General features: G+C 39.8%; 1 long non-coding RNA gene and 1 pseudogene across 1 annotated transcript in view; one reads left to right on the top strand and one right to left on the bottom strand.

Moving 5' to 3' along the window:
• The window catches only part of LOC137228925 (uncharacterized), a 76,951-nt gene extending 64,882 nt beyond the window's left edge, over window positions 1-12,069 (bottom strand). Inside the window, exons 1-2 of the long non-coding RNA XR_010945409.1 lie at window positions 11,893-12,069; window positions 4,353-4,383 (exon numbers count right to left, since the gene is read on the bottom strand). This is a non-coding gene — a long non-coding RNA (uncharacterized lncRNA). The remainder of the gene's footprint in view (window positions 1-4,352; window positions 4,384-11,892) is intronic.
• Window positions 355-2,880, top strand: LOC137228924 (cullin-1 pseudogene; annotated as a pseudogene).
• Window positions 12,070-13,063: the final 994 nt, after the last annotated feature.

Below are 13,063 nucleotides of genomic sequence, written 5' to 3'. Positions count from 1 at the left end.
CCATGTAGAGACGTCGCCGGAGCCATTTAGGCACTCGCGAAATGCAGGTGCACGTGTATTTTTTGGGTTGGCCAAAAAGTTCGCTTCGGTTTTTCCATAACATGTTACGGAAATATATAATGCAAATAATGCAGTGGATTACCTTATGAAGACAAAGGACAATAGAAGCAGTGAGCTTGCTTCTGAGCAAGATGTTTCTGCTCACTCAGTTCAGTGCTGGAATCACTTTGGTGTTTGCTTTACTTGCATGTCCCTTTCCAGGTTTGCCTGCAATGAGATTTCACTCTCTAAATTTAAAGGACATCCTTTCTGAGCTGCTGTGAATAAATCTGGAATGATATTTTAAATTTTCATCTAATGGAGAATTAGCTGTACCTTGAATAAGGATTGCTGTGTTGGACGACTTCAGAATATCACTCACAATGTCATCCAACAGGAGCCAGAATCCCCATGGACTGAAGCAGATTGGCCCTGACCAGACCGGGGATGACCTCAGAGCTGGAATCCAGCAAGTGTATACCAGACAAAGCATGGTGAAATCCAGATACATGGAACTCTACACTCATGTTTATAACTACTGCACGAGTGTGCACCAGTCAAACCAAGCTCAAGAGGCTGGTGTCCCTCCTTCTAAATCAAAAAAGGGGGAGACGCTGGAGGGAGTTCAGTTAGTTGGCTTGGAATTGTACAAACAGCTTAAAGAATTTTTGAAGAATTACTTGACAAATCTTCTTAAGGACGGAGAAGATTTGCTAGATGAGAGTGTACTGAAGTTCTACACTCAACAATGGGAAGATTACCGGTTTTCAAGTAAAGTGCTGAATGGCATTTGTGCCTACCTCAATAGATATTGGGTTCTCTGCGAATATTACGGAGGACGAAAAGGAATCTACCAAATCTATTCTCTTGCATTGGTGACTTGGAGAGATTGTCTTTTCAGGCCATTGAATAAACAGGTAACAGATGCTGCTGATTGAAAAGGAAAGAAATGGTGAAACCATCAATACAAGACTAATGGTGAAACCACAATCTTACGTGGAACTGGGGCTGAACGAAGACGATGCCTTGGCGATGGGCCCTAGGCTAAAGGTGTACAAAGAATCCTTTGAGTCTCGGTTTTTGGCTGACACAGAGAGATTTTATACCAGAGAGAGTACCAAATTCTTGCAGCAGAACCCAGTTACTGAATATATGAAGAAGGCAGAGACTCGTCTGCTGGAGGAGCAGCGGAGAGGCCAGTACCTTGATGAGAACACCCAAGAAGAGCTAGCCAGGAAGTGCAGGCAGGTGCTCATTGAGAAACACTTGGAGATCTTCCACAGGGAATTTCAGAATTTATTGGATGCCAACAAAAGTGAAGATTTGGGTCGCATGTATAATCTTGTATCTGGAATCCAGGATGGCCTGGGAGAATTGAAAACACTCCTGGAGACACACATTCATAATCAGTGTATTGCGGCAATTGAAAAGCGTGGAGAAGCTGCTTTAAGTGACCCCAAAATGTATATACAGACAGTGTTGGATGTTCATAAAAAATACAACGCCCTGGTGATGTTGGCATTCAGCAACAATGCTGGCTTCGTGGCTGTGCTGGACAAGGCTTGCGGTCGCTTCATAAACAACAATGCAGTTACCAAAATGGCTCAGTCGTCCAGTAAATCTTCCGAGTTGCTGGCTGGATACTGTGACTCCTTGTTGAAGAAGAGGTCCAAGAACCCAGAAGAAGCAGAACTAGAAGACACGCTCAACCAAGTGATAGCGGTCTTCAAATATATAGAGGACAGGGACGTGTTTCAGAAGTTCTACGCAAAGATGCTGGCAAAAAGGTTTGTTCATCAGAACAGTGCGAGTGATGACGCCGAAGCAAGCATGATCTCTAAGTTAAAGCAAGCTTGCGGTTTTGAGTATACCTCTAAACTTCAGCGGATGTTTCAAGACATTGGTGCAAGCAAATATTTGAATGAGTGGTTCAAAAAGCACCCGACAAATTCAGAGCCGCTGGGCTTGGATTTCAGTATTCAAGTTCTGAGCTCCAGATCATGGCCTTCTCAGCAGTCCGGTACGTTTGCCTTGCCGTCAGAGCTGGAACGGAGTTATCAGCGCTTGACGGCGTTTTACGCCAGCCGTCACAGTGGCAGAAAATTGACGTGGTTATATCAACTGTCTGAAGGAGAATTAGTAACAAACTGCTTCAAAAACAGATACACCTTGCAGGCATCTACATTCCAGATGGCCATCCTGCTCCGGTACAACACGGAAGACGCTCACGCCGTGCAGCAGCTGATGGACAGCACCCAGATCAAAACTGACATTTTTGCACAAGTGCTACAGATCTTATTGAAGTTGAAGTTACTGGTCTTGGAAGATGAAAATACACCTGTTGATGAGATGGAATTGAAGCAAGATACCTTAATAAAATTATATCTTGGTTATAGAAACAAGAAATTAAGGGTTAATATCAATGTGCCAATGAAAATGGAACAGAAGCAGGAACAAGAAACCACACACAGAAACACCGAGGCAGATCGTAAACTATTGATCCAGGCGGCTCTCGTGAGAATTATGAAAATGAGGAAGGTTCTAAAACACCAGCAGTTACTTGGAGAAGTACTGACTCAGCTCTCCTCAATATTCAAGCCTCGGATCCCAGTAATTAAGAAATGCATTGACATTCTGATCGCGAAAGAATATTTGGAGCGAGTGGATGGTGAACAGGACACCTACAGTTACTCAGGATCAGAACTGCTCAGGATCGCCACGCTTCAAGTCTGTAAATACGGACACCGATGCCATTTAACCTAATTTAAGACCAGAGAGGATGGAACCTTCCATGCTGAGGGCTGCATGCTTCTGCATCCGAATCAACCCATTGGCCACCTGAATAACAGCTGGGCGGCCCCTCGGAGGCCAGCAACACCTAGAGAGCAGGTCTGAACGGACCCACGTGTAATCTGCTATGAAAAACCATTTGTAGAGTATATTTCATTTTTTAATGTGTGAAAATAAAACTAAAGGAAAAAGAAAACAAGAGTCGACTCGAGAAAGTATCAAAGTGACGTTCAGAAGCATGGAGAGTAAATCCAGAAGTTCAAATTTTCTTTTCAATTTAATTCCAGAAAAAAGTAATAGAGAAAATAAAAGAAAGCCAATATTTGAAGAAATAATACCTCAGAATTATGGAAATATATGATTCTACATATTACAAAAGTCCACTTAATGCAAAGCAATATCATAACAAATTTAAAAAGCAAGAAACAAATAAAACTTCACACCTGAACACATTGCAAAGCAACTTCCACATGTTAAGGATAAAGCAAAACTTCAAAAGCCATCAGAGGGGAAAAAACAATGTAATAAAGTGTAAAAATCAATTTTCATGAGCTATTTTATCAGGTTTATTAGATACATGACATCAATAGAGCAATACTTCCAAATTACTGAGGGTAATTGCTGAGAGTTCTGCTTCTGCAATTGCTCACTAATGGCTTCAGACCAACCTTCCAACCAAGGAAAACTTAAAAATATAGACAAAATTCAAAATGAAAAAAAAAAGTATCCGTTTGAAAATTGCAGTAAAGGGTTAATCAGCAGGCTTGGAATGTTCAAAACTTTCACATTCCAGAGAAAGGATTGGCCCTCAACTAGTTCCTGAGTGATAAATCTTTAGAATATCCTGTCTGTTAAGAGTGTATTTGATACATGAGGCCTTGGGGCATGCCAGATATAGTTCATGCTATAAAGTGACTTATGGTGGGAACTCGGACCTCACTGTATCAGTTTGACCTCCGGAGTTGCTGGAAACTGAGTAACCGAGGTCAGCCACTTGGGCAGTCAGCCATGCCTACCTGACTGACCCTTAATAGAAACCTTGACACCAAGGCTCATGTGAGATTCGCTGTTTGGCAATACTTCATAGGACTTGTCACATATGTTGCTGGGAAATTAAATGCTGTTCAAGGACTCTAGGAAGCAGAACAGCTGGAAGCTTGTTCCTAATCTCTCCTTGACCCTGCCCTTTTCACCTTTTGTCTTGACTAAGTTTAATCTGTATCCTTTCGGTGTGATAAACTGTAACTATGAATATAACAGCTTTTCTGAGTTCTCTGAGTCTTTCTAGCAAATCATCAAACATGAGGGTGGTCTTGTGGACCCTCAACACAGAAGGCATCAGGGAGTTTCAAGGTAGTAAAGGCAAACAGAATAGAAAATTCTGAAGATCAAGCGTAAGTGGGAATTTGATATATTTGGAGGTTATATGACAATTTAGCAGTTGGAGTGACCAACTAATTAATATTGGCTCTGGTTCTCCACAGAAATAGATTTAAATGGAATGTATATATGTTATTACTTACCTCAAACACAAATTCCAGATGGAGAACAGACCTAAATAAAAACAGAAACATGACTTTTTAATAAAGAAAACTGTCTCTATGATACTGAGCTAGGGAAGCCTTTTAATGAAACATTTTTCCAAGGTAAAATTAGTCAAAAAAAAGGTTGCCAAATGTTCTGGCTATCTCAAAGTACTAATAATCATTTGACGAAAGACAGCATCAACAAAATTAACAGGTGGAGAAAAACTGGAAGAAATAGTTATGTATAAATATAAATAAAATATTATAAATATATAAAATACATATTACAAAATAAAGGACTAGTATGTAGCATAAAGAATACAAGTCAACAAGAAAGGCGCAAACAACTAAGTGGGACACTGGAAAAAGACAGTTTTTCAAAAAATGAAAAAATTGGCTTAAAAATATATTAAAAATTATCAAAACACTAAACAAATGCAATTTGAAAGAACAGAAATGTGTCATATTTCACTCATCAAATTAGGAAAACATTTAAAATGGTTTAAAGATCGCTTAAGTTTTGGGAAACATAAACTCTCAGAGTTCTGATGTTTACATTGGGGCAGCCAGTTTTCAGGACAATTGGAGACTGTCTTTTAAAATATGAAAGGTGCATGCTCTATAACTTAGTATTTCTGTTTCTAGGTACCTCCTTTAGCGATCTACTCATGCATGTCAAAGTAAACACTTAAAGGTTGCTCTTCCTTAATGTAACTTGTTTATTGGCCTTCAAGGACATCACTTTCTATTGTTTTTTCTCCTTTGTCACTATTCACTCCTAAATCTTCACTGTTGTTTTCTCTCTTTCCTGACCCTGTAAGGTTGGAGTAGCCCCAGGCTCAGCCCCTGCTGCTACTCTCTTCTTCCGCTACATTCACCTTCTTAATTATCACAGATGGCTCACGGCTTTAAACAGCATCTATAGGCTGATAACTCCAAGATACCTATCTCCAGATCAGACCACTCTTCTAAACTAGACTCATATATCCAGTGTCCTAATCACTCACTACTGCATCATTAGACAAAAATCTTCTGTGCTTCCTCAAATTCCCTTGGCCACCTCTTTATTTACAGAGATGCTTTCTTCCTTGTGGGCTACACTGCTGCTGCCTTTGCCAATGCCCTTGCCAAGTTTCCTCAGCTGGCTGAAGGTCAAGGTGAAGTCTTAGACCTTCACGCCTCTCAAGTCCCACAAACCAATCCCCGTCCACTTGCAAACCTCAATGAAAAAAATGGGGTGTGGGATTTGTTCTTTATTGACCACCAAGGAGCTGAACAATAACATCCAGTAAAGCAGGGCGTTGTATCCTCTTGACTAATGGGAATCGAGAGATGGGAGGAAACTGAGTAGGTAAATTCTGTCTCCTCTCTCTTCTAAACTATTCTGAGGTGTAGTTTCCTGGGGCTAATAAATTCAAACTGGGAGGAGATGAGAGAAATCATTGCCTTTAAAAAGTGAAAGGCGCCTGTGAGTGAGTCAAAGCTGACCTGTAGTCAGTCACACATTTGTGGCTCCTTCTATCTCCTGCCCACACTCATCACTTCCTCCTCCAAATTCCTAAACTGAGTCTAGATTTCTTCTTCTCATGTATCCCCACGGCATCTAGCATCTTGTTGAACACACATTAAAAACTCTCTAAAATAAATGTCTTTTTAAAGAGAAAGACAATGAGGATGGGAGATGGAATATGCGAAAGAGAAAGAAGGAAAGAAAAGAAGAAAAAAATAATTCAGACCAACACATCTGCTATTATTCTCTCTCTACATAGTTGTGAAGAGCTATCATTTTGCTTTTTCTCTAAGTAACAAAATGCCAATAATTTATGCGGTTAAGAGAAAAATCTATGTTCTTCTGGCAAAGGATCTCAAACCTATATTAAAATGTAGACTTATCAAAGTAAAAGCAATTAGCTTCTTGGCAGGCATAGAAGCAATAATTGTGTATCTTAAGTATCCTTCTAACCTCTCTTTCCTCCTGTTTGGAATTTGCCCAATTTATAACGGACAGGTTACGCTTCATAAATATTGCTATCTTGGGCTTCCCTGGTGGCACAGTGGTTGAGAGTCCGCCTGCCGATGCAGGGGACGCGGGTTCGCGCCCCGGTCTGGGAAGATCCCACCTGCCGCGGAGCAGCTGGGCCCTTGAGCCGTGGCCGCTGAGCCTGCGCGTCCGGAGCCTGTGCTCTGCAACGGGAGAGGCCACAACAGTGAGAGGCCCGCGTACCGCAAAAAAAAAAAAAAAAAAAAAACAGGATGATCTGACAGTAAATTGGACAAACGAGAGACAACTATAGACTGAGTCATCAGGGCAGATTTTCTGATATTGTGCAATGTGAGCTGAGGCCTGATAAAAAGACACAGCATTTCAGGAGCCCAGGAAAGAGGATTCTAGAGAGCGGGACCAACAAGAACAAAACTCATGAGGTTGAAAGGATATTGGTATATCGGGGTAATAAGAGGGTACTGTGTGGTTGCAGCATAGTGAGGAAGGGAGAAAATTGCACAAGTTCGAAGGAGGCAGGGACCAAGCTTCCAGACCTTGTAGACCAAAGTATGGAATTTGCATTTTATTGAAAGTAAAATGAGAGGCCACTAGAGGATTTTAGCACGGGGTTGACATCCAATTTTCATGTCAAGATTACTCTGTTCCCTCCATGGAGAAGGGGGAAGGCAGCATATCAGTTCTCCCATTGCTCCTATTTCAGAGGTAGGTTCTGGAAAAACATTATGAGTTTTGGAATAAAGTGGCTTTTAATATCTGTTAATGATCATCAAGAAGTTTCTAGGTAGACCCTTGTTCTGTTGACATCTTAGCACCAAAGGTGTTGGCTACAGAGCATCCCACATTCAACATCGGTAATCAAATGACTACCAAACATTCCAAAGGTATATATGCAAGGAGACAGACCAGAGGGAAAAATCTTCTAGGATAAGAGGAAGTTTCATTACAACTGGGTAGACCAGTTTATTAGACAAGGAAACAATAAGGCTGAAACAATGCCTAAATTACAAATGCATTAACCAGGGCAATTTTGTCTCTATATGAAGAACACAGCATAGCTTTCCCAAGTCTGATTTACTCCCTTTCAGCTACTTTCAGCAACTAGGCACAATTCATTTTATTGGGCTTCGCTTTATTGGGCAGTTTTTGCAGATAATATGCTGTTAACAAATTGAAGGTTTGTGGCAACCCTGTATCAAGCAAATCTGTCGGCACCATTTTTCCAAAAGCACTTGCTCACTTTGTGTGTCTGTGTCACATCTTGGTAGTTCTTAGAATATTTCAAACTTTTTCACTGTTATTATATTTGTTATGGTGATCTGTGATTAGTGATATTTGATGTTATTGTTGCAAAGAGATTGGGCTTCCCTGGTGGGGCAGTGGTTAAGAATCCGCCTGCCAATATAGGGCACATGAGTTCAAGCCCTGGTCCGGGAAGGTCCCACATGCCGCGGAGCAACTAAGCCCGCGAGCCACAACTACTGAGACTGCACGTCACAACTACTGAAGCCCACGCACCTAGAGCCCATGCTCCGCAACAAGAGAAGCCACCATAATGAAAAGCCCGTGCACCGCAACAAAGAGTAGCCCCCGCTCGCCGCAACTAGAGAAACCCTGTGCACAGCAATGAAGACCCAATGCTGCCAAAAATTAATTAATTAATTTTAAAAAAGATTATGACTGGCTAAAGGCTCAGATAATGATCAACACTTTTTAGCAATGAAGTATTTTTTAATTAAGGTATGTACATTGTTTTATAGATATAATGCTATTGCATCCTTAATAGACTACACTATAGTGTAAACATAACTTTTAAATGCATTGGGAAAAAAAAATTCGTGTGACTCACTATATTGCAATATTTGCTTTATTGTGGTGGTCTGGAACCGAATCTACTGTATCTCCGAGGCATGCCTATATATATAGATCCCCTTTGTTCTTCAAGATTAAAGTCAGGTCTCACTTGCTATATGAAGGTTTCTCTTGTGTTTACAAAGATTATCATAGAGTGCAATATTGTATTATTAAAATGTGTGTCATAATTATTTTTATCTCACCACTAAATTAGAATTTCATTTAGAATAAGGTCTAAAAGATTAATAGGCAACCGAGGTGGAATTTGGTAAATATTTGATTGATCCATTTGATATGAGCTAGCTGGACGTACAATCTTAAACAAATTTGACTCACATTTAACAAAATATAAAATATTCCAGTTTTATGTCATTTATGTGCTGAATGTGTACTCCTGCTGAAAACTACAGCTATTGCAGTAGCCCAGGAAGCAAAACAGAGAATTTGGACAATTTATTTTTGGACAATATCTGTCCTTAGAAGGTACTGCTAACAAAAGCAGATAGTATTCAATAACGGAAGTGAGCCAGGTTGCATTCAATCTGTTCAAACCTGTTCAGAAAATTACATAATCCTAGCAGGTAATAAGTGGGAAACACTGACTGGCTGTATTTGGCAAGATATTGAGCACAAGGAAGGAGAAGGTTCTGATTACAAAAATATATCAGAGATATGTGAGTCCAAAAGCGAATGGGAGCAGGGGTAAATTAGGAAGGGCCGGGAAAAGTATGCTCTCTACCATCAACGGTTATTAAACTCAGCTCAGTGGGATGTAGGTGGCCTCAAATGACCATCCCACTGGAGCTCATGGTAGATATTTAATGCTGTTTTTTCTTGTTGTTGCCTAGCATTTAAGTTTCTACTTCCTATGAGCACCTTATCTCCCTGTTGTCAAAGCCCTCATTTGTGCAGCTTTGATGTAAGATAGTGCCAGCCCATAGATACCAAAGGGGGTGATGTATCTCACTCCATTCCAGCATAGCCGGGAGATAGCACATGATTTAGGACTGGCCGCTTTGACGTTAAGTGGCAGTCGGAACCAGCCTCTTACTGCTGCATAAACCTTGTCCTACTTCCATCAACTAGCTTTCTAGAGCTCCCTTGGTCTTTGCCCGTTTCCCAAATCAAATCCTCCAGGCTGTCATGAATTTTTAGAGCCTCCAACGCCCCTCTAATAAAATTTCTTTTTTTGCTTAGAATAGCCAGAATTTGGTTCTAACACTCAAAAGCCAGAAATGTGATTACCACTGACCCAGGAAATATTTAATCTTTTTTCCTTGGTGTCCAAACTCCCTCCAAGCTAACTCTGCTCAGCCCTGTTAACCCCTTCAGTGAAAGTCTCTGCTGGCTTCCCAAGGTGCACGGTCCCCCCAACCATAGCCCCAAGTACCAAGGTGCCTTACACTTTTCTTCCAATTCAGAACCTCCCCTCAGGATGCAAAAATTATTAAGAGAAGTTTGAAGCCAAAGCTAGAGCAGCTATTCTTTTTTTTTTTTTTTTTGAGCAGCTATTCTTAAACTTAGTATTCTTAGAATCTGATACTGTGTAGGTGAAAAGTGGGGTCTCAGAGACCACACTTACCAAAAAGTAAAGTATGGGAGAAGCCCGGGAATCTGCAATTTTTTTACAAGCTAAACAGAATCCTGTTAAACAGATCTAAGGAAGTAGGATTCTATTTAGTGAACACATCTGTGTCTATTTGGCTTTGAAAGAAAAGAGCCACATCTGGATGGTCCCCTGTCTCATCGTGTACTTCATATTTACCTCACTGACTGATTTCTTGAACAACATGTGATTTCTTTGGCCTTCAGTGTTCAATTTGCTCTGATGTGTCTGTGCCTTAGTGTGAATTTCCTGCTACCATTTAAAGCTTATTTATTTATTTTGTTGAAGTGTCTAGCTTCTTATAATCAACTTTAGAGCATTTTGCAAAGGTCAGTCTAATCACTGCTCTACTGAGACAACTTAAATTCTCCTCAAAAGAATCCTTCTTCTTAGCTTGGGGATTGGTAAACATTTTCGTTAGCAACCAAGTGCCAAGGAGTCCTGTTTTAAGTTCAAAAATAAATATTTACTGCTTCAGTGTCTCAGAGAACACAGAAATGTGTTTCCTTTTACTCTATCAAAAATATTGACTACTGAGAAGGAAACATCTTCAGAGCAAATTGAAATTAAATTTTTCTCTTTTGAAAATAATTGTACATTTATTATTCTGAGTAGAACTTCTGTGTAGAAGAAAAAAACCTCAAAACATTTGTTCTAAGATTCATATAGTTTTCATTATAGCTGTATAATAACAATAATCCTGGCTGGAGCTTGAAAATATAAGTTTTAATCCCGAATCTAACTTTTTTTACTCTTATAATTATATATTCTTATAATTATAATTTTAATTATAGTTTTAATTATAATTTAATCCTTATAATTTAAGGATTCAATTTTTTCATCTGTTCAATAGATATAATTCTACCTGGCCTGATTATGTAAGACAAGATTAGATTTTGTAAACTATCAATATAAAAGCACTTCACAAACAGAAAATACTGGTAAATACTATATAAATATGACATTCAATTTAAATAGTGTTAAGAGATAACAAGAAAAACAACAGTAGTTTATATAGTTTTATGTATTTGGCTTTATTCTAAGCTGCGTGTGTGTGTGTGTGTGTGTGTGTGTGTGTGTGTGTAGGGAGAGAGAGGAAAAGAAAGATTTATTAAATACCCAAAAACACTCTATGAAATTGATTTTTTTCAGATGAGGAAGCTGAGGCACAGAGAAGTTAAATAACCTGTCACAGATCCCATAAATTTTTCACAGGTATTTTGCAGACATGTGGCAAGAAAAAAAGATTTTTTTAATGAACATACCAATATCCACAAACATTTTGGAATTGACCCTGCATCTTGATAGTGGCATGACATAAGTATACATTTTTCTTTTTATGAAGCTCAAAAAAATGCATTTGATTTAGCTAAGTGGAGTTTGTACTATTCTCACTTCTCTTCCAAATCCTATGACTCTAAGATGATTGCCTGCCTTTACACAGATAGCAAAAATAGCCAACTGGAATGCCATGTAATTGCTGGAATTTTAATTGGCTGGGAAAGAGGAGCATAAAATAGTATTACAGTCAGAGCCAGCCTAGATTTAAAGTTAGTGACTATTTAAGTTTGTGGTTTCTGAGGCTCCTTCCTCAGAATCCTTCACCAGAGAACTGCACCTACACCGTTTCGTACCTAATCTGAAATTCCCACCAATATCACTTCTATGTTATATCATTTTTTTAATCAAATTTGTTTTGACAAAAGACATAGAAATCACACTCATTGTGTAGCACCATGAATTATTGATTAATATTAACCATGAAATTACAGCAATGATTTTGTCCAATGATTCTGTGCTTACTAGATTAGGACATATCCTTAGCAGGGTTTTAAGAAAAAGGGTTAAACATATAAAATTTGATTTATCAGTTTCATTAGCCTCTTAAAATTAGGAAAAGGCTGCCACTATTGTATTAATTCCAAGAACAGTAAAGTTCAGTGGGAGATCTTTGGAGTTCCCAGGGTGGATGCAGGAAATCTGGAATGGGGAGAGAAGAGAGCCCTACTCTGTCTCTCTTTACTGAAAGCCCACCCACAGTGACTGCATTAGATATTTCATAAGTTAATACTCACAGAAGCATGGAGAATCTGATGGCCCCAAGATCATGAGATTCAATCAGCCAGTGCAAAAGGGCAGCAGAACAGGAGCTGGGCAGTTACATGTCGGCGTACAAGCAAGAGATGTCAACCTCAGCCGGGCACCAAAATGAAGACCTCTGGGCCTTGACTCAGTGCAGACAGTAGCGTCAGATTCTGGAAGAAGAGCCATCCTGGAATGGGATGTGTCAGGAAAGCCAGATCATTGCCAACTTTTGGCAGCTATATAGGAGGCATTTATTTCGTGCCAGATTCTTTGTCAAGGATCTCATGTTCCTGAGCTGTCTTTCAGTGTGGAAGTATTTTAGTCAGAATAGCCCTTCTAATCTCCTTCTGCCCATTGGACAAGTATGACTTATAGGATTAGTAAGTTTGTAAGGAGGAAATAATCATGCTCAGCCCAAAAAACATGGGGCCTCTGTCTCGCAGGTCTACCTACTTTTGGAGAGAGCTACTCTGATCTCAACTGCGTGGTTAAATGGTCTGTGCCTACAAAGCGGGGGTGGGTGGCTAGGGGCTAAGATCATTCTACTGAGTGGATAACTAAAAGTGTGAATTTATTTCCTGAGTGAAGTATTAGAAAGCCCGTGGTGGCCACACATTGAGGTCAGATCATCCAATTCAGCCTTTATCAGTAATAATACTAGCATTTCATTTTCCATTTGTCTTTCATGTCTTATTTCTCAGTCGTTTCTATATTTAGAGATGAAAGGGATGTGATTTATGGACTCCCTACAGCCCTAATCCCTGTGTCAGTTCCTTTAACTCTTGCAATGTTATTGGCATTCGTGTTAGTTTTCATTGCTGTTACAACAAATTACCACAAACGCAGCACCTTTCAACAACACAAAGTGATTAGCTCATCGTTTCTGTAGGTCAGAAGCATAGCATGACGTGGCTGGATTTTCTGCTCGGCATCTCAGTGGCTGAAATCAAAGTATTGACTGGGGCTACAGTCCTCAACTTGCACTCCAGGTCCTCTAGAAAGATAACTGATCATTGCCGGAACTCATTCCTTCTCTTGTTTTCCATGTGGCCCCTCCATCTTCAAGCCAGCAACAGCACATCAAACGCTTCTCAGGCTTCAAATCCCTCTGACTCACTCCTTTGCCTTTTTCTTTTAAGGCTCCACGTGAGTACAGAGGCC

Source organism: Pseudorca crassidens, chromosome 8, assembly GCF_039906515.1.
Source record: "Pseudorca crassidens isolate mPseCra1 chromosome 8, mPseCra1.hap1, whole genome shotgun sequence".
Classification (NCBI taxonomy): domain Eukaryota; kingdom Metazoa; phylum Chordata; class Mammalia; order Artiodactyla; family Delphinidae; genus Pseudorca; species Pseudorca crassidens.
Note: the sequence above shows the minus strand (reverse complement) of the source record. Positions and strands in the feature narration are given on the sequence as shown.